Below are 25,499 nucleotides of genomic sequence, written 5' to 3'. Positions count from 1 at the left end.
GGTTCCCCACAAAGCTCCTAATGCAAAGCGTCACCCGCAAAGCGGGTGGCGAGAGGAGTTCTTGTGCAGTCGGTGTTGAGAGGTGCTGATTGCAGGCAGCTGTGTCGCCCAGTGGACTCCTGGACCTCCGAGTCCCGTCAGCAGCAGAAAGGTTCCACACAAAGCTCCTAATACGCGTCACCCGCAAAGCGGGTGACGCGAGGAGTTCTTGTGCAGCCGGTGCTGGGAGGGGCTGATTGCAGGCAGCTGCGTCGCCCCGTGGACTCCTGGACCTCCGAGTCCCGTCAGCAGCAGAAAGGTTCCCCACAAAGCTCCTAATTGGAAGCGTCACCAATTCAGTTCACTCCAAATTAAGTCACAGTTCTTTGGAGTCCATCAGGAGCCACAAAGGTTCCGCCATTACATGCCCATGTGACACTACAATGTACATATTATGTTATCAATAAAATAAGTATGTAAGTTTACTTTGGTAATTGCTTTTGCTGTAATGCAATGCTTTGTGTAACTAGGTCTAACCTTTGATTGGAGCAAAACCTAGTCAATTCATCCTCTCTCATGCTAATAGTTATATTAGTGCAATTTTGAGTTTTGGTGCTTCCTTCATGAGTATTAAACTATAGTGATATTACATGACTTGATTTTCATGAGTATAAATACAGGGGTGATGACATGTCTTGATGAATTATGCTGTGCACGGGCTAAGTATGCATTCTGGATTCTCTTGAGCATAGATACTGTGAGAATGTGATGATGCATGAATTGTTAGTGTCTGTATGCGGGTATTGTCAGGCAGCTAAGGATAGTCCAAGTGAAGATGGATCCTTGATAGGAGCTGTTGAGCACTAGTTGCAACATAAGCGCCCAGCTGGGAATCACATTTTAACCCTTATTCAAGAACCTGAAGTAATCGTGATTGATAATGGTAAAATGCAGTTCATCAATGTTTAACAAAGTGTGTGAACCTTCACAGATACAAAAGAAAAAAGAACAAAAAAGATTCAGCTGTTTACATAAATCATAAGATCAGTTAAAGGGAAATAATACATTTACAAATAGATAATCAATCAGATTCATAAACAAATTTATAAATTAAATCTCATCTTTCATTTGTAATCAAAATCACATGCTTTCACTTACCTAACTGTATGACCATCCAATCAATTTCAGTAGTTCATCATATGGATCAAGCAGTCCTGAGCCTTTTTACTAAGTCAATTTATCCGTGTGCTTTTACGGCAACCTAACTAACTTCCAGCGACATCTAAATTGGGAACTGGGCAAAATGTTATCTGCATACAAAAGTATTCTAAGTATTGAAATATAAAAAATCAAGTTGTAGTAGAGAGTGTATGAGGATTTGAAGGCACCAGCGTTCAAGTCATTTTGGTAGACAATGTTTTTTTTATAGCCCTTTAATATATTTTTCAGAAGTACATAGTATGCACTCTAGTGACACCTCCTTCATTGTATAAAAGTATACGTTAAATGGAGCCTGCCATATGTCCATAAATAGCTATTTTTATATGTAATAGAAACAGCGTAAACAAAACATTGGTAAAACTGGAAATTGCTAATATCATATACCCAAGGATTTCCACTTGTGAGGGTAAAATTATTGCCTCTTTAGATAAGCATGACTGCTCTGTGCCAAGCTACCAGAGGGTGAGCACAGGTTATCTTTTAGTGTGTACCAAGCCTACCCTGCCTAAAATTGTGGCCCCTACTTGGACAGGGTGCATACTTCTGCCAACTAGAGACCCAATTTCTAACATTGGTGATCAGCACTGAGGGTGGGACTTGTGTGCGTGAAATGCCCCATAGTAACTCATTATGCACTACAACTCTATAGTAAGGCCAATTTGAGCCTCATTTAATTCACCCTAATTGGTCATGCCTCATTCTGGAGAAGTAGCAGCTGCACCTACATCAATTGATTTCGAGCTGGCAAGGTCAGAATCTTACACTGTACTCGAGCTGAAGGATTTCTTTAAGGACTTTCAGGTGTCTACAGGGGCTTACACTTTAAGGGTGGGACTACGGATGACTTTGAGAGCCTGGGCAGAGACCGAGGTAGCAGAGTATGACAATCTAGGGGAGGAGGAGCAGGACATTTCTGTGGAGGAGGATGGACAGACTCTGGATTCCAATGTGGATTTGGGACTGCCTGTATAAGTGGTCAACGGCTTGCTAGGAGCAGTAGTGGTTCCCAGATCAGGGTGCAGTGTCAACTTCAGGAACCTGCCCCAAGAGGAACTTACAGACAGGAGGGAGGAAAGAAAATCAAAGTGGAGTTTGCCTAGTTGGAGCAGGCACAGAAACATTTTGCTAAGAAAAAGTAGGCTCTAGTTTAGAGGAGACTAGCCATGGAGGAGGGGAAGAGGTCCCATGAGCTCAATCTAAGAGAGCTGGACATAAGATCCCTACAAGTGGGGGTCCAGCTACAGCAATAGTGGCAGCATACCGCAGAGTCCTCTGGTGAGTCCAGAGTACCGATACTCAAGGTTTGGCTCCCCTTTATGTGGTGGGGATGACATAGACAAATGGTTTGCAGCATATGAAGTGGCTCCAGGAGTGCACAAGGTCCCAGAGGAGATCTGGGGTGGTAGTTTAATAAGGTATATTCCCACGGTGGGGAGGATCACACTCCTTACACTAGAGGTGGAGGACCAGACATGCTACACTGCTATGAAGGATCTCCTAGTTATTATGTTTGGACTGGCCCATGAGAGGTATAGACTCAGATTCAGGGGCAGCCATAAGATATCAACCCAAACATGGGTGGATTTCTTAGAGTATGCCAGCAAGACACTGAAGGGCTAGGTGACAGCCAGCAAGGTTGGTGAATATTCTAGGCTGTGCAACTTAATTTTTTCGTAAAAAGTAAATATTTTTTATTGCATTTTAATCATTTTAAACCCCCCCCCAAGACAAGCATACAATTCAGGCAAATACATCATACGCAGCAATAACTAAATACATAATTCATATATGACTCAGATGTAAGACATACTATTAGGCATGTGAGGTTGACTCCGCTCCTCCGGCGGAGTTCACTGAGTTTTGACAACTCTGTGCTCCGCTTGGAGAGTGAAGTACAGCAAAACCTCCGTCAACCCACAGAGTGGAGATTACCAGTGCTATAATTGCTCCATGTGTTGCTCAATCACACCTTTCCAGGCTGTGCTTTATCTGGCAGCATCATTCAAAGCCAGCTCGGACTGTATAGCCTTGCACTGAGTCACAGTGATGCGTTTGGCAGTACCAGCTTTTGTGATTCATTCCTCAGGCTCTAGAAGTTTGTGCCCCCACCACTCAGCTCCCCGCAAGTGAGTTCTGTGCACTTGAGCAAAAATATTGCACTCATCGTGCTTTGAAAGACTAGCTCTCCACCCGGGACACCCTGGACACATTGCTTTGTCTGAAGGGACTCGAGAGGGGTACATTCCCTCACTGCGGTGAGGTGAGCCTGCACAGGACCTGCCTGGTTCCGGAAGTGAGACTGGCCACGACAAGCGTCTTTTCTATGCTTATTATTATGATAGTGAACACAAGTCTTGCATGAAAAAAGTACTGCTGAGCACGCTGTCTGTTGCATGGCAACCACTGGCCTCCCTGTTTTGGGAACCATTTACATCTCAGGACAGCAAATACACACAAATGTTAAGCAATACAATAGGTGAATGTGCGGTATCTGTGTGTCTTGTGAAAGCTGAGTTACTAGGACCGACCATAGAGTAGCTGGAGCTGTGATTGCTGGAGGCTGGTTAATTCTGTTGTTTTAACCAATCATGATTTGTGGAGAGTACTGCTGCCGGGTCACAAGTTGTGCCAGTTCTAACATGCCAGTAGTCATTATGAGCTTTCCGATTGACTTCGGCTGCTTGCAGCTTTGAGGTACCTTACACACTCAACTCAAATGACGAGACAATCTGATTTATTTTTCAAGAGGCAGAATGTGAGGCTTATGTTGTTGCTGATGAACCTCCAACTTGAGTTGTTGTCAAATGGGTTTTGCTGTCACTATTCCCCGCCCCATTTCTGTCACCAATGAGCATGAGCTTCCCACTGCTGTGTGGACTCAGGAGCGCAGCTTCTCCTTTGACTCTTGGACAACATTGAACAGTACCCGCATTGCATCCCCTGGGGGCTTCATCTAAGAGGGCACTGGCCCATAGTGATATTAAATGTCAGGCATGTAGGAACGCCATTGCAATCAATGTCACACCAAAGTGGAACTGGACTTCTAAGCTCAGGGGTGGCTGTGTAAGATAGACTAATACGTATTCTATCTTACAGTGCGGTGGAAGCATATTCTCAACACATGAAAAAGTGCACTGCCATGAGAGAGGGGTAAAAATTGCCAAGTCCTGTATCAGATATCAATGTAGAGCATGCAGAGCTTAAAACCATATGTAGATAGAAAGGAAAAAGAGTGTAGTTGTTCATACACTGCACCATACATTAAGTTGTATTGTGCTTATTGAAGACTGTTATGGTGTCAGTGACATAGTTATAGTGGCAGTTTTGATAATTACAGCTATCTCTTGTGGCATTCTCCAAGGTGGCTTTTGCATGCCATATGACCAGCCGCTGTCGGTAGTGGGAGTACCTGCCGGGCGGTGACGTGGGGAGGGGGAGGGGCAGGGTGGGGGATAGTAAACTTTGGATTATGGAGGTTTACAGGTAAGTAAACATATAAATAAATAAAGTGAATTTCGTTGAACGTACTGCATCACATTTGGGGATACAGTGCATGCAACGAAATTTGTTTTATTTATTTATATGTATACTTACTTGTAAACCTCCGTAATCCATAGTTTACTACCCCCCGCCCTACCCCTCCCCCTCCTCAAGTTGGAAGAGCAATTGATGCGTCCTGCGTGCAAGGGTAGTATGTGTGGGGAAAAAACACATGCAGAATGAATAACAGTTGCTGAAAATGGTGCTATTACCAGACTGGATCTGGGCGAACCCATGGCAGTGCACTTTTTCATGTGTTTAGAATATGCTTCCACCGCACTGTAAGATAGAATATGTATTAGTGTTACCCGCTTTTACCTGCATTCTATTTCGGCGCTGTTCCCAAATCTTGCAATTTGTACTCGGGGACAAGGAGCTGCGTTCAATGCTCCGGGGGGACATTGAAGGGAAAACAAACCTCGGTTTGCCTCCCAGCTGCGGCGGTACCAGCGCTCACCCCTTCGCATAAGGGGCGGATGATGCGGCCGCGCAGTGGATGCGCGCAGTGGGCGCGCCACTGGCGCGCCAGAGGAGCGCCTAAGGCAAGCCCGTCTGCGCCCATCCGGGCCTGAACGGCCCCCGGGGCCTGGACCCCTGGTTCTCCGGTCTTAGGTCAGCGCATGTACTCTTATTCTCAACTACTCCGGCTGAGAATGGGTGTTGCTGGGACCTGCCGCCATTCCATGGCACCTGACACTGGGATGCCTAAATGTTTGCACTGTCCTTTTAGTTTTCAGCCCTCTACTGAGCCTGCTGCTATTATTGGCCCCTCTGACAATAGGACTTTTCAAAATGTCTATGCTGAACTGTCGCTCCCTGCCCAACCATTCTATCAAATTAAGGCTACTTTTGGAAGAATACAAATTTGATGTATTGTTCCTAACGGAAACTCGGCTCACCAGTACCGCAGACTCTGCTGTAGTTTCTACGCTCCCTTCAGGTTATCTTATCCAGAGGCAAGACCGAGTGGGAAAACAAGGTGGGGGGTTAGCCATCATATATAGGGATAGTTATCATTGTCAAATTACCAACAGCCTGATCTCTGAATGTGAGAGTTGTTTTTTTGTGATTGGCTTCTCTCCCATATGCTTTTTTTACTTCTCCCATATGTTCCTTCTCGGGTACGCTCATTTATTGCCCCCCTGGCACCTGCGTAAGTTATAAAAAGGAATTTCCTAACATCATAGCCAAATCAGTTAGCTCTACTTCCAACTTTTCAGTGCTGGGGGACCTCAATATTCATTTTGATCAGGCCCACGATCCGGAATCGGAGGCGCTAACCGATATCCTGGATGCACTAGCTTTGAAACAAAAAGTGCTTGGGTCTACCCATCAGAAGGGTCATCTTTTGGACCCTCTCTTTTCTAACATTAATGACCTTAAAGTGGATAAACCTATTCCCCTACCCTTGTCTGACCATTATCTGGTCCTTTTCGTCTGGTCTCCACAGGAGTGTGGACAGTTAAGGGAACGGAAAAAAACCTGGAACCGGAACTGGGCTAAACTTTCCATTGATGCCTGGGCGCTTTCGCTCGACAGTGGGAGGCCTGTGCACAGCAATGACCCTGAATCAGATAACATTAAAATTAATCAATGGCTAGAGACATCGCTTGACAGCCATATTGCTAAAAAGTGGTCTTTTAGTAGAAAATCGGATCATGGTTCTGCCTGATACTCCCCGAAACTCAGAGAGATGAAACAGCTCTGTAAGCGCCATGAAAGAACTTGGAGAAAGGAGTTTTCAACTCAGGAGAAAATTAAATACAGAGAAGCTGTCAAGGCCTATAAAACTGAGATCAGATCTGCCCAATCGGAATTCTTTACTAACAAAATTTTATCAGCGGCAAATTCTTCCCGTGACATTTTTAAAAGTACGAAATTTCTTACACGTTTTTCTGAGATTTCCATACCCTCTGAAGATGCAGCAGCCCATTTCAATTATCTGGCGCTCTTTTTCCATAAGAAAATTCAGGATATCTAATTGGCCTTTCCTCCCCTTCTTGTCCCAGGAAACATGACTAACTCTCCTCTGACTAGAGATCTTTCCCTCTCACCACATCCTGCTATTGATTCCATTCCATGCATGGATATGGAAACTCTAAAATCACAATTGGAGCGTAGTGATGCAGCACCCCCCCGCAATCTCTACCAGGTATTTGATTCAGTCGCCTCTGTCTTTTTAGATCTTTTTAACAGCTCCTTCTCCTCTGGGATTGTCCCCTCCCATTGGAAACAGGCTAGGGTTGAAGCCCTCCTGAAGAAGCCCTCTTTGGACCTCAGAGTCCTTTCTAACTATCGAACAATATCGCTACTTCCTGGGATTTCCAAAATCTGCGAAAGGCATGTCAATTCTGTGCTTTCAGATTTTCTGGAGGAAAGTCACTGTCCTCACCCCTCTCAAACGGGCTTTAGGCCCCAACAGGGTACTGAAACCGCCTTGTTATCAGTTGTCGAGGAGGCCAAGAAAATCCTTGACTCCGGAGGCTCCGCTGCGATCATTTTGCTTGATCTCAGCGCAGCCTTCGACACGGTTAATCACCAGCTTCTGCTGGTAAGACTTACAGAGATTGGAGTGACTGGCCTCTTATATAAATGGCTGGAGTCTTTCCTTGCTGATCGCTCATTCCTTGTGTTTGAGAACAACGCCACTTCTGACTGGATGCCATTATAGTGTGGGGTTCCTCAGGGTTCCTCACTGAGCCCAACACTTTTTAATGTCTATATGCGCCCCTTAGCTGAGATCGTTGAGCCTTTCGAGGTTAAGATTGTCACATACACTGATGACACTCAGCTTATTGTATCCCTCAATCTGATGAACAACAATAAGTCCATCCTGGCTAATTGCTTGGAGAAAGTCTCAGCCTGGATGGACTCATCCTTCCTTAAACGGAATTCGGCTAAAACTGAGTTGATGTTTCTGGGAAAGACTACTGGTCTGGTGAATGACTCCCTGTGGCCAAAATGTATGGGAGATATGCCTGCTCCCAAAGACCAAGTAAAAAGCTTGGAAATCTGGCTTGATCACGATCTGAGCTTTAAGACTCAGGCATTCAGGGCTGCTGGCTCATGCCATATAGCATTCTTAAGAGGATTAGGAGGATCCTGCCCCTCTTGCCTTTTAATGCCAGGAAACTCCTGGTTCAAGCCTTGATTTTATCAAGGCTTGATTATGCCAACGTGCTGTACCTAGGCTCCTCCTGTCTGACCATAAAAAAACTTCAAACGGTCCAAACCTGTGCGACACAACTTTTGATGCATGCCCAGAACAGAGAATCTGCTAAGCCACACATTAGGGCACTGCATTGGCTGCCTGTGGACAAAAGAGTTCAATTTAAGGCCTTATGCATGGTCCACAAATCACTAGCGGCTAACTTGCCACCGATTCTCCACTCTATTGTTTCCCCATATATCCCTAGAAGAACCCTCCGCTCCGAGTCGAAACATCTTGCCATTATCCCGAGATTTAATCAAGTCCGGACTGGAGGTCATCTTTTTTCTGTTAGTTCTGCTCCAAGGTGGAATCAACTACCTGATTTTATCCGTCTTGAGGCTAACCATCTCCTTCCGAAAATTCCTTAAAACTATTTTGTTTGCTTGATCATGTTTCTATTTCTGGTTTAGGTGTGTTTTGTAGCGCTGGGAGGCCTTTGGTAGCCATGTGCTTTATAAAAGCTCTTTTTGTTTCATTTAATTTCATAGGTTATTCTTTCTTTCACTGTCCTAATCTTGAAGGGCCAAAAGGTGCTGACACTACCACCCGGAGGATACCCATTGATAGAATTTATAAATTCTGCAAAACATAATTCTGAGGCCACACACCAGAAAACAGACGGCAAATTTGTCCTGGGTGTGTGTTCCTGCTATAGACCTCTTTTATGGTGTGTGCAAAAATTAAGAAGCATGGCCATACAATGTATAATCAACTGGAAGACTGAAGAAAGTTTGTAGTTGCCATACAAGTCGAATACTGAGAACTTGTACAGCACAGAATAATTTGTCTTTGTCTTTTATTCTGTTCATTGAGTGTAATAAATGTATGATCGCATGTCGTAAGTGTTATATTTTGCACACTTCAGGTACCTCGACCAAGGGTGAAAATTACTATGCATGATAAAAAACCAGAATAAATATTGCTTTGTATGATTACATACTTCACCAGTAATTCATATGTTCACGGTGGAAAGTACTTTGTATAACAATTCATTCCTATATAATACCACTGTTTTTTGTTTGAACTTCTCAGATGTAGCTGCCTGGAGAACCCTGGTGTCTGGATGTTAATCCGCAGGCCAAATTACACTTCCAGGTCCCGGTGGGAGCTCCTTGTCCTCAGTCCAAGCCGCTAAATACTGGGTGAATACGCAGGATGTATAACAGATTTGGATGGCAGGAGGTCAGCGCTCGAGCTTCCACAATCATCCATGACCGACTTGATAGACAATGTTTTAAGCAATATTTGGTCAGCAGATTGAATAGCAGTAGCTCTGGTTGTAAAGTCCTGGAGCAACATTTCAACATCCAGCACCTTCGTCCAGTTTTCACAAAAACGCCCTTAATTTTACTTTTCTGCTACATAATTCGGAATTAATCAATCCTATTAGCAAATGTACGCTAATTATCAACTACAAAGTTGAAATCCGTTTTAGGGATGCGGCTCACCTTGATGGCACATTTAATTACAAAGAGATAACTCAATTGGAGTTCTGTTAACGCGGGATTTCTGGTCTGTCGTTATTATTCCAGATCCCAACTCAGGTCGACTAAATCGTTGGTACCTGTCATTGAGTAAAAGGCAATCCACTACTAGGTCAATTAAATAAGGACTTACTCCACTCTAAATAATCACTTACTACGAATAAGGTTTAAAAGTTTATTATAAAGCCAAAGTTATCTGGAGATACAAACATCTCAGAATAAGATTCAAAAGATATACGGGAATCAATACAAACAAAAATTCTCTAAATGCTCTTAGTCGGCAGAATGATATCACTAAAACAAATTCAAAAAGCATTAAAGTTGCAAGAATAGACACAAGCTGTAGCTTGGAAGTCATTTACAGAAAGGAAAAGTTCAGGTTAGACTGTCCCTACACTAGACTAAGTGACATCTCTACTTAACAAGATCTTTACCTAAAAAGGTGTCAGCCGTGATGACTTCCAAAGAAGATCACACACTTCTCTTAGTCTTCTAAGTCGAATCGATCTCTTGCAGGTAACCTATCTGCCTACCCATCCGCTCTCTTAGGCTACTCAGACCATCTGCTCTAACTCCACCCTGGGGTGCTGTCCCTAATACAAAATCAAATTTCCAATAGAAACGCCCTCAGAGACGCCCCTCACGTGGTGTTGGTTCTGGCGGCAATTTCCATGCTGGTACTCCTCTGGGTCCATCGTTAGCGTTGACCTTGCTTCCCAGGCTCTTCTTCTGATGGACGGTACCCCCCAGGAAATTCCTGAAGCCTCCTCCAGGCCTGTGCCAGGCTTCTCTGAACAAAGCCCATTCATCATTTTCCTGATTAAACCCCCTCGCACCTGCAAACAGACACTTTCTCTGTGGGCCCCAAATTCCGGCCTCCACCATATCTCTTAAGTCGTAAACTATCGAGCAAGCTCTGTGTCTTGTGCTTTGCTTGACCTCTCTCTAACGAACCCATGCAGATCAAACGAAATGACTTTATCTATTCAGGCCTACTAGAATTACATGAAACAGGCCTCTGCACTCTGCAAACATTTAAATTTATTTTGTTTAAACAGAATTCTAACTATAGCACACAATGTTTAAGTGTAACACTTATATAAAACATATACTTCAGTTCTATAGTCAATAATACTTTGAACTACAATAACTTTAAGATCCATGTTGTGTGGAAATGCACCAGCTACTTGTATTTTCTGTGAACTGCCATGTGGCCTACACATTTCTACGTTTAGCAGAATTACATTTTCCCTTACAACAACCACCTAACATGGGAATTCAACATCATTCCAGCATCACTACACAATTCTATATTAACTTTTCACACTAGTATATGTATTAATATTCTAATTAAACACTCATATATATATTGCCACTCTATATATTTCACACTCTCATATAATTTCTACTAGGCTGATGCAACGTGCTTGTAAATATGGTGCACTTCTACATTTTCTTAATTTGCGCTCTCTCAGTCCCCCCTTTGATGACTTTTAGTAGTCATCACAATCACAACACCATCCCTAAGATATGAATTTTCAAACTGAAGTTGTTGCAATATTCCCTCGTTTCATCACTTCTAGGGCCCTCAGGCTCCTGTACTGATTATCCTGGATCGCAGCTACTCTCCTCTCCTGCTCTCTCATGGATCTTTGCAACCTGTTTGATCTATACCATTTGTACAGTCGCACCAATCCCCACAAAGTGATTACACAAATCACTATTATGATGATAGGTTTCAGTATGTACCAAACGAAACTCTTTCCTAGGTTGGCAAACCAACCTCCAACTTTACTCATTCCTTGACCTACTTTCTCCCACACATTTACCTTTGTCAAATCCTCAATCTCATGATGTATCTCAGTAATATTCCGTATGTACTTTTCTAGATGTTTTGAATTGTCTGGAATGTAAGTGCAACATTCCTGAACCTTCAAAGCCTTACAGACTCCTCCCTCTTTGGCTAACAGAACATCTAGAGCAAGTCGGTTCTGAAGAACCATTGCCCTTATCGATTGCATCGCTCCCTCCACCAGCATTAATGATCTAGCAGTACTGGCGGACAACCTATCTACGACTGTTGCCAATCTTCTAATCTTGATGTCATTCAGTATGATTCCCAAAAGAGGAAATGCAGCACCAAATACATCTCCAACTACCTCCTCAGTGCTGACATCTCTTCTTCCTCTATCTTGAGTTCCTCCCTCTATGATTTCTAAATCCTTAGCATGGTATATTTTGGGGAAGACAATCGCTAAATAGCATGATCCATACCAATTATCTGGTAGTTTCACATATGCATTCCTCCCACAAACAAAGTATACATTTGGGATCACCTGCATTTCCTTCAAGAAATCCTTGGAGTAATACTCTAACTGGAAAGCATGTTCACAACTTACTTCTCCCACAAACACATTTTCGTAATAGGTTTCACCCCTATGTATACACAGTTTCCCCCTTTTCTCTCGATCTAAAGCTATTGGACCATTGCTACCCTTTCTTTGGTGTGACCTTTCTTCCTCGGTCCAATCTGTTTTCCATTGACCTGAAGATTTTAAAATCTTCTGTCTCCTATATCGAGCATCCACCTGTCCTACAAACTTTGTCTCAATTTCTGACACTGTACAAGTCAAATTATTTCTTCGAGCATGTGAAGTATCTAAAGTTTTCCATGGAAAGAAAAACTTCTGTAACCTGTCTTCACTCTTGTAATAATCCCATTTATTGAGGTGCTTGTAATTTGGCACATCTGGCAACACGGAGTCAAAGTTCGAGAAGTAGTACTCGAAACCATCACGCTCATAAAATATGCTCAACAACAAACTACATGTAATTCCATAAGTTAATGGAAGATGATGATACCTAATGCCCTCGTCTACAGAGGCTGGCAATTTCATGCAGACGTAACAATCTTTAGCCTCCATAGCATCCACATATTCATAAAGCAATTTAGCATAGTCATTTGATTTAAAATTTCCCTGCGATTCATCTACATGTAACCTACGAGTCTCAGCTGCTAGCAAAGCTTTCTCTTTCTCTGTATTGTCCCCCTTTTTACCAGCAGTAGTAGGTTTCTGTGTTGATACACTTTTTGCTTCCTTTGCTGCTTTCACATAATTTTCATGTCCCACTACATATGATATAGTAACCACTAACACTATAAGAGAAATCACTCCCACTAAAAGTGTGCCTACTATGCATTTTGTCCTGCGGTTCGGGTTGCCAGCCTCCATGATCTCAAAACAGTGTAGCTCTGCTTTTTCTTTCACAGCACAAAGTCTCTTTCCTTTGCTTCTTCAGCCTTTTCGAACCACACCTGGAAACTGATAATCCCATCCGCAAAATCAGTCTATGAGTTCTGTAGCGATAGACAACCCTAGCCCTTCTCCATCCGCTAAAATGGAAGTCCCTAGTTTCTTCTTTTTCTTCCACTTGGCGCTAGGTTATCTCTTGATCAGTTTATTTACAAAGTCTTTTCAAAGTCTTTAGCAATCCGGAATTATACGTGTTCCAACAACTCTCATCACACACTCTAATATTTCCAAATGAAGAAGGAGTTCCTCAAGTATTGGACACCTTGAACAACAAGCCGGAAATTCTACTTTGTTTAGAACCAAGTCTCTTATTCCGCTCAGGTAAGGAGGATAAACGATATTGAGTGTCAGCAACCCTTCGACCTCCACTCCTGGTATCAGCAACTTTATTTCCACTGTTATGATGGGGTCAGTACTGGTCAGGGTCACTTCCCTCACCCTCCCCGTTCTGCGTGCTTCGGACATCTGCAGCAAGGTAGGTCCACTCAGGAGTAGCGTATCTTCTGCAAGGCACTCGCACCCTCCTTGATCTTCTCGGACCTTCCTGTTCCTGTCCTTGTGCACTTTCGTCTGGATCTGAGTCTTCGGATATAGGAGCAAGGGTTCTCTCTGGAAATGGCTTTAAGTTCGACCTCTGTTTTCTTTCGGGCCAACTAACTCCTCCACACCTTGTTCTCCTATTCCTCGTCCTCACACTCTGTTCTTGATCACTCTGGTACTGATCTGTGTCTGAGCCGTATTCACAGCAACTTTCTCCTTCTGTGGCAACTTCAGTTTCACTGCCGTCCTGCCTTTCTTCTTCTGGATCTGTAACACTCCCAACTTCTTCTGACACCCCCACAGCTTGACTGATCCCCTCTAGTGGTTCTTCGTCCACAGCTGGATTTTCATCTGCGAGAGGAGCTGTTTCTTCCAGGGGTGCTGGAACTCTTCGAGTATGGGAAGCGTGGATCCAATTAGGCAGACCTCCACACTTCACTGCAGTGTTCGTCGTCAAGATAATCTGATATGGTCCCTTCCAGCGCACGTCTAGGCAGTTCTTCCAGACGTGCTTCTTTATTAGCACCCAGTCCCCTGGACACAAGTCGTGACATAGATCTCTGGAAGATGGGACTTCAGCAGCCTGCACCTGAAGGGACACAGAATGAATGGCGTCAGACAGTCCCTTGCAATAATCCAGGATCAAGTCATCTGTAATGTTCAACAAAGCAGTGGTTGGGACAGATGGAAGTCTCATTGCCCTTCCCATTATCACCTCATGTGGAGAGAGACCTGTCCTCCTGTCGGGTGTGCTACGCATACTCATAAGCACCAAGGGCAAAGCATCAGGCCAACTTAAGGAAGTCGATGAACATACTTTGGCAATTCGGCATTTCAAAGTCCCATTTATCTGCTCCACGATACCTGAAGCCTCTGGTCGATAGCTACAGTGCAACTTCTGATCAATATTCAATGCAGAGCAGAGCATCTTCACAACTTCACTGTTAAAATGAGTTCCTCGATCTGATTCCAGGGAGTTTGGCACCCCGTAGCGCGGGATCAACTCTCTAAGTAACAACTTTGCTACTGTGAGTGTATCGCACCTGCGTGTAGGGTATGCTTCGACCCATCTGGAAAATATGCATACAACCACCAGAACATACCTAAGGCGGTTGACTTTTGGCATCTCGATAAAATCTAATTGCATTCTATTGAAAGGCCCCCCAGACCTCCCAATGTGACTCATCATAACTGGTGTTCTTTTCCCTACGTTCAGTTGCTGACATGTAACGCATCTCCTACAGACTGCTTCTGCTGCAATCCTAAACTTAGGACAATACCAAGTTTGCCTAAACACCCTCAGCATGGCATCACTTCCTAAGTGTACTGGACCATGTATCTGTCTTGCCATTGGACTCACTAATTCCTCAGGTAATACTGCCCTTCCATCTGCTAAAACCCAAAAGTCCATTTCACTTTTCACACAACCTGCTGTTTCCCATGCCTTTTTCTCAAAATCAGGTGCATTGTCTTGCATTACCTTCAAATCCTCCCAAGTATCCACTGTTTCTAACATCATGTTTAATTCTGTCTTTTCCTGAGCCCCACCTACTTCCACCTCCGTGAAAGAATATCCATGTTCCGCGCAGTAACGGGCAACTTCGTCTGCGTATCTGTTACCTTGCGACACAAAATCTGTATTTTTGGTGTGGGCTATACACTTGACTATTGCTATTGCATCCGGACCTTGTAATGCTTCTAATAGCAGTCGCACAAATTCCCCATTTCTGATGGGTGAACCAGAGGAGGTCATGTAACCCCTCTGAGACCACAATTGCCTGAAATCATGAACTACACCGAAACCATATTGGCTATCGGTATAAATGGTGACTCTAATTTTTCTACCTGCTATGCAGGCACGGGTCAATGCAATGATTTCTGCTACCTGTGCGGAGTGTACTCCTTCCAGGCAAGCGGCTTCCACAACTCCAGTAATGGTGCAAACAGCATAAGCTGCTCTCAACCGACCAGTATCGTCTCTTAAACATGAGCCATCAACAAAGAAAATTTAATCGGGGTCAATCAATGGCTCATCCACAATATCTGGTCTGGGCTTCGTGCATAGTTCAGTCACATCAAGGCAATCGTGATCTTCACAGTCTTCACCTTCTATATCATTAGGAAGTGGCATCAGTGTAGCAGGATTCAAAACAGAGCACCTCTTAAGGGTCACGTTTTCCGCAGCAAGAATAACTTGCTCGTAACGCGTGAGCCTACTGTTGGTCATGTGCTGTGTCTTGGTCTTGGTCATTAACAATTCCACAGAATGCGTTACATACACCACTAATTGGTGTCCCATCACTATATTCTCACAACGTTCAATACTGACACCTGTTGCAGCAACGGATTTGAGACATCCGGGCAACGCTGCGGCTACCGGATCTAAAGTAGCCGAGAAATATGCAACTGGTCTACGGGCATTTCCATAAGTTTGTACTAACACTGACAAAGCACAACCTTCTCTTTCGCAGCAGTAAAGTGAAAATGGTTTCTCATATTCTGGCATCCCCAAGGCTGGAGCACGACACAGGTCCTCTCTCAGCTGTAGCAACGACATCAAACACTCTCTGTCCCATGGTACCGGATCACTCACCTCCTTGTGCGTCAGTTTCTGTAAGGGTTTTGCTTTCAGTGAAAAGTTAGCTATCCACTGTCGGCAATAACCAACCATTCCTAGGAACATCCTGACTTCTCTCTGTGTTGTAGGCGCGTTCATTTTCATTATCGCCTCTATCCTATCTGGTGACAACTTGCGCTTTCCTTTTTCTATCCGATGACCCAAGTACTGTACTTCGGTCAGACAGTACTGCAATTTGTTTGGAGATACCTTGTGTCCATTTTCAGCTAAATGGTTCAACAAGGCAATGGTATCTGCCTTACAAGCTTCTTCTGTTCCTGACGCAACAAGTAGGTCGTCTATGTACTGGACCAGAACCGAGTTCTGTGGCAGTACTAGACTTTCAAGATTTTTCTTCAGTATCTGATTAAAAATTGATGGGCTATCTGTAAACCGTTGTGGGATACTACACCATGTTAAAACGCGATTTTCCATTTTAAAGGCAAAAAGGTACTGGCTCTCTTCATCTAATGGGATTGAAAAGAAAGCCTGACAAAGATCTATCACTGTGAACCACTCAGCTTGGAATGGTATCTGAAACAATATCACTGATGGATTCGGTACCACTGGACAACATGAAACAACTATGTTATTAATTTTTCGAAGATCCTGTACTATTCTAAATTTCCCACTAGGCTTCTGCAAACCCATAATCGGTGAATTGCATGGACTACCCACTATTTCCTTCAGTATTGCTTGTTGAATCATAGAGTCGATTACAGGTTTTATTCCTGCGATCGTCTCCTGGGACAATTTGTATTGAGGCGTTCTTGGATATTCAAAATTTGGTTTCACCATGATCTTCACTGGTTCTACTCCTTTAATCAATCCTATCTCTTCACCAGTAAAATCCCATACCTCTGAAGATACTGCATCACGTAAGTCCCAAGGAAGATCCCCCACAGTCAGAGTAGGGTACAGTTCTATGCATGTTTTCGAATTTGTAACTTTAAAGGTAGCATCATCGTCAGTAGTCTGTACCTCCACTCCCTGAGGTGAGCAGTATATTGTGCAATTCAGTTTGCACAATAAGTCTCTTCCTAACAGACACACAGGACTAGAATCACATACCACAAACTGATGTTCATTGGTGTAGTTTCCTATTTTCACTGACACTGGTTCCGTCAAGGGGCTAGTCATTCTCCTATTTGCGACTCCTACCACTTGAATTGTTTCCCCCGACATCGGTAGATCTGGAACCACTGCTGATCTCAGAGTTGATCGAGTAGCTCCAGTATCCACTAAGAATGTTGTAGGACACCCTGCCACTTCAGCCTCAACAAACGGACCTCTTTGATCCACCTCTAGAACTGCCCCGAGGGTACAGTCCTCTTCGCTGCTTACACGTTGTCCTGTCAATGGATCAATGTAGTAACATTTTCCTTCATCTATAAAAAGAGGAATTTGTCTATAGACCTTTCCTCCTGTCGCAATCTTTGGTGGCTGCGGAAACTGAGCTCGTGGAGCCGAAGTTCCCCCTTTGGCCACATTACTTCTGGTCACTGTCACCCTTTGAACTGGAACCTCTTGAACTTCCTCCTCTACCTCTAATTCTCCGTTTTCAGGGTTATAAGGACACTCGCGTCTCCAATGCCCCACCTGGTGACACTGGTGGCACTTTGTCGTTTTCTTCAACGTAGCAATGTCTATTCTAGGTCTCGAGTTTTCCTCGCTGTCTTTATTCTGATTATTCGATTTCCGTCCCATTGTCCCTGTTCCCTGCTGCTGTCCACCCTTTCCAGCTGACTGCATCTGCACCATCATGAGCTTTTCCTTTAATTTCTTTGCTTTAGAATCTATTTCATCACTGCAGTACCTTGCGTACCTCAAAATCTCATCCAATGGTTTGTTCTGCCAACAAATTAAATGTTGCTGAATCATCAAACAAATGTCAGGTCTCAACCCCAAAACGAACTTTGATACAAACTGTCCTATATCCTTGGGATCCATTACATCTAGTCCACTGTATTGTTTGAATGCTTTCAGCAATCGCTCATAATACTCATGAACTGTCTCCTTGGGTTCCTGCCTTGTTCGGTCTATTTTTACCCAATCTATATCTTGTGGTGGCACCTTCTCTTTCAGCCATGTCATCACCCTTTCATATTTTAACATTACACTTTCTGACGGTCCATTAGTAAGAGCATCCCTCTCTGGTTCTGCAGTGGGCCATTCGACACTGGTCTTGCATGTCGTCCACAAGTCCCCTGGAACCACAATGTCAAACAAAGTGTTCAAATCAATCCACAATACCTTTGAGATCTTCACGAACCTCTCTACCTGCTTGTACCACTCTACAGGATTCTCCCCTAACTTTGGAAATGAGTTGGTAAATGCGGACAAATCTCCTCTACTCCAGGGCACATGTACATAACTCCCATTTGCTATTTCTCGCAAAGGGAATGCCTCCATCTGCATTAGCCTTCCCTCTGGAGACATCGCATTCACGCTCCTTCTAACAGTTCCCTTTTTGGACCATCTCTCTTCCCATTTGTCCAGATCTCTCCATGTTCGTATTCCTGTGATCAGTTCCCTTATGTGTGTTTTTAATCCAGTTGTCCTTCTCTCTTCTAAGTCCTGATCTGAATAATGTAACCTATGGTTACCCTGTAATGCCTTGGTTCTGGACAAATCTACCATATATTTTTCTGCTAGTTCAGACAGTTTCTCATGAGTTGCTCTTGCCTTTCGAGTGATGTCCTTTGCTATAAACAGTAACTCATCTTGCTCGTACGTCTCAATCCTTTCTATTTGCAACGTACCATCAATTATATCTTCTAGATCAGATCTTAAGCTGGACACATCTAGTCTTTTAGCTTTCACCACAGCTTTCAATACGCCATCTCTAGAGGGTCCACCGGCATATGTATTCCAGACCCATGCCCGGTCACTACCTGCATTTGGCTTCAACTCCATCTGAGGTGTGAGGTAATGGTTGGCACAGATCTTCAGTGTTTTATCTCGCCTCATTAAAAGACGGATTATTTCTCTCTCTCTGTGCTTAAGCAGTTTTACGTCACCTGTGCCTCTTTCCTTCCACTCTGGAGGATCATTTTCTGATGCAAATCGAAATAGCTTTGCTCGCATCTTAAAAAGTTCTTCTTAGTCTTCTTCGAGAGTTTTAATATCTTGTTCTGGCAATGAAACGATCGGTTCAAAGTGGGGGTCATGGTAGGAGTCGTCTGCGGTGTCGTTAAGGATTTCAGGTTTGGATGGTGATGCCTGGATGTCCGCCATTGGATGGAGGATGGCGACGGATGCTGCGCGGCACGGGTTTCACTCCCTGCTCCTTCTCCGGCCGCTTTCGCGCTGCTTTTTTTCCTTCACCTCAGTGCGACGCCCTCAACTTCATTGAATTTACAGTGTCTGATGAGCATATCCAGTCTCTCAACAAATTCCTTAATGACCTCACCTGCTTTCTGTCTTTCTTGACTGAAGTATTATCTTTCATAATCTACATTTGACATCAGATTGAATTTGAGATTAAAGGCTGCTTCGATTTGAGTTTATATAATTTTTCCAGCTCACAGAATTTTCTTTATGATTTCTTTCATGCCCTCACTAGCAGGATTCTTAAGGTGCTTGATCATTTTCTTGTTACCTGCTTCCTCAATTGCATCAATGACATCATCAAATGTCTCTAACCAGGCAGTTCATCTGTTGTCAATATTAAACTTTTTGGCACTATTGAATAGCGGTGGTGGTTTCAACTTACTGACATAGAGAGTATAGTTCTCTCCACCGCTGCTTGGTGATCTTGTCCATGCAAACCATCTCTGAGGTCTTGCGAATGTGCTGGCCTCTGGATGATCTTTGATAATGCCAGGGAACAAGACCCATTTCCTCATTGGAGAAACAAACAGTCCACACTTGGCTCTCTGCACTTCGGAAACCTTTGGAGTTGTTCTAGACCCCACTCAGCAAGTCTGTTGGGGGTGACACTTCGAATAGGAATAGCTCTACAAGCACAGCCCTGGGTGCTTTACTCTGGTGCTATGACATGATGACTCTTTTTACTCAGAACTGGTAAGCAGATGTCTGCTGCTTGTATCACTTTGCCTTTAAGCATCCCTTTGTTCTGTCTGACACCTGGTTGATCTCTGCCTCACAGTACTTCTGTTGGCAGTGTTATCTTGCAGTTTGCTGCTCTTTTAAAACCTGGTTGCATTCACCTTTATCGCTGTGTCCCCAGATGAATGTATGAATTTGAGTTACATAGTAGTGCAGTACCTCTTTGTGAGGCCTTCCAAGCATGTTCTCTGCCACTGACTTTTTAGTGATGCTTTTATTAGCATCTAATGATTTTCACTACCAGGGGCTGCGCTCTGACTCCACATACGCCAAACATCGATTCCGCACCTTGACAAAGGCACACAACGCAAACAGTTTCCTGGACCAAAGTAAACTCCCTGGGAGAGCACTGTCTATCTTCAGGTTACTTATCCCTTATCTATTTGTCAATTGCAACACCCTCCCCAGCCCAGGTACTCGCCAACAACTATACAACACAGAGTTTAGAATACCACATATTTATTATTGTTTGTGTACCTGCAAACTCAACATTCTAAATCTTTACTCAATTCAATTCAAATTTCTTTATTCGGCATTATACAAAACACCATAAAAGTACAATTAGAAATGCTAATAATACATATATGCTTGTTATCTATACAGCAAAAGATACAAAAATATTCATTACAATTCATTAATTCCCCATCTGAACCCCACTCCTTTCAACAGATCCTCTTGTCTCTCTTAGTTTAAATGCTTGCCTTAGAAAGCTCGTAATAGAGAGCAGGGTCAGGGGGTCTTGGGCCAATTGTAAGTATAAAAGGGCAACCTTAGCATGCCTGAATTTAAGTTTCTTCAGCAAACTAATTAGATAAAGGCACCTGGGCAATGAATAAAAAGGGCATATTAATACAAAATGAAGGGTATCCTGCGGAGACCATTGATCGCAGCCGCAGGGACCCTTTGGCTCAGCAAAATTAGTAAAACCTGCTGGATCAGCTAATAAATAGTGTAAAAGGTTGACCCTAAAACGTGTTATTAAAAATCTGTCCTGAGCGTTGTGTATAAGGGCTAGGTACGGTTCCATTCCATTGTTGCACCTCACTAGGCCGTAAGCTCTGACTGACTGTTTGCCCCATTCCCTCTCTTCTCTAGAGGCAGTCTTGTGAATGATAAACCTCTTCTTCACACTGTCCTTTTGCCGACCTGCACCTCCGGTCGGGTTGGGAAGAGATCTTTACAGCCAATCTTTTCAAAAACAACCTTAAGAGACTTCAGCTATGGAATGTCCATTCCTCTGTCCCTACCAAGGCAATCCATAATTATTTGCCTGGTCAATGTTGCCTCTGGGTTGTCCCAGATCTTTAGCCATGCTAACAGGGCTCTGACCTGGATCCTGTCCTCTATAAAGGCCCCGCCCAATTCTTCATGGACAATGTAAGAGGGAACACCCTGTGGAACCTTGAGGAGCCTTCTCATGTATTTATTCTCCTCTACATGCAATTTATCCGAATTGGTGAACCGCCATAATCGCACTATACGCCACTTTAGAGTAGCAGATAGAGTTATATAAATTCATCATTTGCTCCGGGGACCAGCGTCCAAGTCCGCGGCCAAAATTCATAATTGCCCCTGTGCTGGACACTAACCTGTTGCAATGCTCCTCAAGTAATACTTTTAAATTTAGATGCCCATCAAATAAAATGCCCAAATACGAGAAAGACTGCACCTTCTCTAATATGTGTTTGCCTATTCTGTAATTGAAACATTTCCTTGGTTTTATCCCTGTTTCCATTACATATGACTTGGTCAGATTGGCAGACAGATCTAAATTATTCATAAAATCCACGAAACCATCTATCAATGTCTGTAGTCCCCGTGGAGTGCGTACCAACAATACCGCGTCGTCAGCATAGAGCAAGACGGGGATTGCTCTTCTGCCTACTCTTGGAGAATCCACATTTAGGTTTAAAAGGGCTTGTTCTAGGCAATTTATGTACAGGGAAAACAGGAATGGTGCCAAAATACACCCCTGTTGCACACCACTAGTGCAAGTAAAAGGCTCAGTGCATTCGCCCTCTAGATTATACCTTACGTTAGCGGTGTTCCAGTGTAGGGCTTTGAAGATCTTTAGAAGGTCCTGTTCTGCCCCTAAATTACTCAATTGATCCCACAGTTTCTCCCTATTAACACAGTCAAATGTTGCGGTGAGATCCATAGAGGCTAAAGAAAATGCTTCCTTACTGGCGATGGTATATTTAGCCACCAGTAAATATAAGTTCAAGCATTGATCTGTTGTTGATCTTTTAGCCCTAAATCCATACTGGATGTCGGTAATGATATGTTGGTCCTCAGCCCAGTTCATCAGGCGATTTAAGACAACACGTCCCAGGACTTTGGCCTTAACATCTATAAGGGAGATTGGGTGGTAGCACTGGGGATTATCTGTATTCCCCTTTTTAAAAATGGGCACTATTGTGGCAGATGACCAGGAGCGGAGGAAGCCCCATGGCTATAGCAGCATTTAGTATTCTTGTTAAAATTGGGGCCCACAAGTCCACCTTACTTAGAAAGAGGTCCGGCGGGATCCCATCCGGTCCCGGAGCCTTATTTCTAGTGAGACCCAGGATACCTGCAGTGATCTCCTCTAGAGTGAATTCAAGTGTTACATTCCACATCCCCGTCCCCTCACCATTGTTCGGTGGATCCCCATTCCTCCGGTTATAAAGCCCTCTAAAGTGCTCCACCCACTGTTCCGGGAGAATGTTAGATCCTATCTGTGGACTATTTACATCTTGGAAACAGAGATTATTAATTATCTTCCAAAAGGTGGTTATGTCCTTCCTTTCCGGAGCTCCTCTCAGGTCCTCCCAAGTTTGAATTTGGAGGTCCCTCTTCCGTCGACTTAGTGCCTGCTTATAATTTAGCCTGCATTGCATCACCCTTTATTTATTCCTTGGGTTAAGTCTTAGTGCGGCTCTCAACTTTCTCTGTGCAAGAGAACATGCTCTATCGAACCACCTAGGATCCTTTTTAAACTTAACCTGTCCTGTCGTTTTTAAATAGCCGACTATTAGGCGACCCATTTCTTCAAATAGATCCACTAGATATGACCCTTCCACTGATAAGTCTAAACATTTCTCCAAGAGCAGTCCACCCTCTTTTGCTAGGGATCTATAAAAGCTTTCCCCATTAATTCTTGCCCATTTCAAGCGCCTGCCTTGATCAGTAATCTTTTCTAAGTTTGACCCCCACCCCCGCTTGATGACCCTACTTACATTTGGCGCTAATAGAGACAATACTAGGGGGTTGTGGTCACTAAAACCACTCAATTCTATTGAAAATCCCCGTACCCATTTCTTTAACAGTTGAGACACTAAGATAAAATCAATGAAGGGGCTACAATCCCTTCCTTTAAAAGTGGGGGTAACCCCCTTGTTAGACTCAACAACCAGTAGATCCATTGTGTTTTCAAGCATGTGGTTACTCATCACCCTGCTCAACTCCCTGCCCTCCAGTGTGTGCTCAAAGTGTGGTCCCTCCTCTAAATTACAGGATGTCCAATCTTCTTTAATAGGTAGCAAATTTGGGCACAAGTGGCAGTTAAGGTCCCCTGTGACTAAAAGCATGGGTGCCATTATACCCTGCTTCTGCTCCATCAGGGGACTTAGTCTTTCGTCAAGCTCTCTCACTCTGGAACCTCCCGAGTTAAAAAAATTCACCAAGTTTATATTAAGACCCCTGTTTTTAAACCTGAGGCCTATCATGTGTTCTGAGTTCCATTTTAGATCGACCCAGCCCCATCCCAGACATACGTCTGCAAATATTAGGAGGCCTCCCCTCGCTCTTCCAGCCATGGACTTACGTGCCGGGATCCCAAACGATTTGTACCCGACTAAATGAAAATTAGAATGATCTACCAACCAGGTTTCCTGAATACAAATTATTTTGAATTTGCTAATGTGTTCCAGCCACTCCTGATGCTGAAATTTAGATGACAGACCTCCTACATTACAGGATACTAATTCAATAGTACTCCCTAATGTATCTGCATCAGGGCAAAGGCCTGTAATAGATCTATCAGTGCCTTGCGGTACCTCTGTTCTGGGAGTCCTTATTTTACAGGGGGCGATCTGATGTATATTCAATGTAACTTCTCTTGCCTGCTCCTCCACCTGCTGTATTGGGTTTAGCACGGCCACAGTCCGGACATTATCTTGGCCTGATTTCACACCCTGTAGTCAGTCCACTTCGCTGAGGTGTCTGCCCCAGTGGAGTGGTGCATATCTATTGTACAAAGGGAGTGCCGGCGCTGCCCCCTCCGTCAATGACACAACCTGCTGATCGTATGTGTTTCCTACCCCTAAGGCTCCAGCCCGAGTCTCATTCCTCGCCCCTGCAGCCCCCCTCTTAACCTACCTGACTGGTCAAATCTGGCCCCATGCCCATCAAAATGTTCAAAATTGGGTGTATAGTCTGATGGAATATAAAAATAACGTAGGTTCCGAGCCTGGACAGAATATCGTGAGTGTGTCCAGGGGCCCCAGCAAACATGGTCCACCACCCTAGGGTCATTAAAGTTAATGACAACACAGTCTCCTGCTATGTTTTTTGTCCTGCCTCCTACCCAGCTGAATCTCCTTACTGAGAGAATTTTACACCTTTCATCTTGGTGCAGTGGTCTATTTATGTTTAGCCAGTGTGTTGTCTTGTTTTTAAGTTGGTCATGGGGTTCGGTTTTGCCATCTTCCAATTCAGGAGCACCGGTCAAAACTGCAAGATAAGGTGTACAGTCAGGAGGTAGGTCTAAGTGGGAGCGCTGATTCGTTGCCTCATTCTTGTCCCTGTCCCTGTCATTACCGTGGCTTGCTCCATGTGCATTTAAGGGGGCTACAATTCCTCCAATCGCTAGTCCTCCCCTTAGATTATTAAGGGTGGGTGCAAAATCCGTTCGGTTTGCGGATTTCGCAGATTTTCGGCAATTTGGCGATCCGCAAATCTCACAAAATTGCCGAAAAATTCGCAAATCTGCTCGCTGGCAGATTTTGGGCAAATGAGCACAAACCGGTGGTGTCTTCTTGGATAAATATGATGAGCAGGGTTCATTCTGGCACGATGCTCCTGTCACAAAAATTAAACCTCAACAGGAAGCACTTACAGATATAAATAAAGCAGGTGCCCGATTTGAAGCTCAAATTCAGTAACGCATTCATCAGCCCAAAAACAATTGTGAGCTTTGTCAAGGCAGGACAGGTGTGCTTTCTCACCATATCTCCCGTCCAAAATTATCTCTGATGCTGGACTGAGACCTTTGCATCCTTGACTTTCACAAGCGCAATCCCCATGCAGTTCCTTTGACCAGGAGCTTCTTTCTCCTCGTCTACTGCTCTGATCGGTCTCTGACCTTTTATACACACAAGAGACATGTGAACTCGCATAGAAGGCCCGCCTGTTTGGCCCTGCCCACACACTCGCGGTGTGCACCGTCTTCCCGCCATTTACCCACTATGGCGGACAGCTCACTCAAGGGACCCCTGCGCCCTTCGGCGCAATGGCATAGTAACACACACATGTTCACTGGA

General features: G+C 44.0%; 1 pseudogene; it reads right to left on the bottom strand.

The window, feature by feature from the left end:
* Positions 1 to 7,958: 7,958 nt before the first annotated feature.
* Positions 7,959 to 19,245, bottom strand: LOC144821634 (ran-specific GTPase-activating protein pseudogene; annotated as a pseudogene).
* Positions 19,246 to 25,499: the final 6,254 nt, after the last annotated feature.

This window comes from Lissotriton helveticus, chromosome 2_2 (genome assembly GCF_964261635.1).
Source record: "Lissotriton helveticus chromosome 2_2, aLisHel1.1, whole genome shotgun sequence".
Lineage (NCBI taxonomy): Eukaryota > Metazoa > Chordata > Amphibia > Caudata > Salamandridae > Lissotriton > Lissotriton helveticus.
This window is presented reverse-complemented; position numbering and strand designations above follow the sequence as displayed.